The sequence below is a fragment of the Egretta garzetta genome, unplaced genomic scaffold (genome assembly GCF_000687185.1).
Source record: "Egretta garzetta isolate BGI_Z169 unplaced genomic scaffold, ASM68718v1 scaffold565, whole genome shotgun sequence".
Lineage (NCBI taxonomy): Eukaryota > Metazoa > Chordata > Aves > Pelecaniformes > Ardeidae > Egretta > Egretta garzetta.
The window spans coordinates 1-1,159 of record NW_009259709.1 but is presented as its reverse complement, the minus strand read 5'-3'; positions in this window follow the sequence as shown (position 1 = coordinate 1,159).

Sequence of the window (1,159 nt, the reverse complement as noted above, 5' to 3'; positions counted from 1 at the left end):
GCTCTCGCACGAGGGCTTCGCACAAGGCTCTTGCACAAGGCTCTTGCACGGGGATGGCTCTCACAAGGGAATGGCTCTCACGTGAGGCTCTTGCACGGGGATGGCTCTTACACAGGGATGACTCTTGCACGAGGATGGCTCTCACGTGAGGAAGGCTCTTGCACGAGGGCGGTTGAGCCCGGAGGCTTTTGCACGAGGTCCTCGCACAAGGTTCTTTGCACGAGGATGGCGCTCCCATGGGAACGCACGAGGCTCTTGCACAAGAATGGCTCTTGCAGGGGGGGTGGCTCTCGCACGAGGGCTTCGCACAAGGCTCTTGCACAAGGCTCTTGCACGGGGATGGCTCTCACAAGGGAATGGCTCTCACGTGAGGCTCTTGCACGGGGATGGCTCTTACACAGGGATGACTCTTGCACGAGGATGGCTCTCACGTGAGGAAGGCTCTTGCACGAGGGCGGTTGAGCCCGGAGGCTTTTGCACGAGGTCCTCGCACAAGGTTCTTTGCACGAGGATGGCGCTCACATGGGAATGGCTCTCGCTAGAGGCTGGCTCTCGCACGAGGCCCTTGCACAAGGATGGCTCTTACACAGGCATGGCTCTTGCACGAGGATGGCTCTCATGTGAGGAAGGCTCTTGCACGAGGCCCTTGCACAAGGCTCTTGCACGGGGATGGCTCTCACGTGAGGAAGGCTCTTGCACGAGGCCCTTGCATGGGGATGGCTCTTGCACAAGGGCTTTCAATGAGGCCCTCGCACACGGATGGCTCTCGCACGAGGATGGCTCTCATGTGAGGAAGGCTCTTGCACGAGACCCTCGCACGGGGATGTCTCTCGCACGAGGGCTTTGCACGAGGCCCTCGCACAGGGATGGCTCTCGCACGAGGATGGCTCTCACGTGAGGAAGGCTCTTGCACAAGGCCCTCGCACGAGGCCCTGGCATGGAGAAGGCTCTCGCACGAGGGTGGCCCTCGCACGAGGTCCTTGCACGGGGCCCTCGCATGGGGCCAGCTCTTGCATGAGGCCCTCACACGGGGATGGCTCTCGCACAAGGTCCTTGCACGAGGCCCTCGCACGGGGATGGCTCTCGCACGAGGGCTTTGCACGAGACCCTCGCACCAGCGCATCTCTCTGGAGCCCCGGGGCTGTGCAGGACGGAGCAG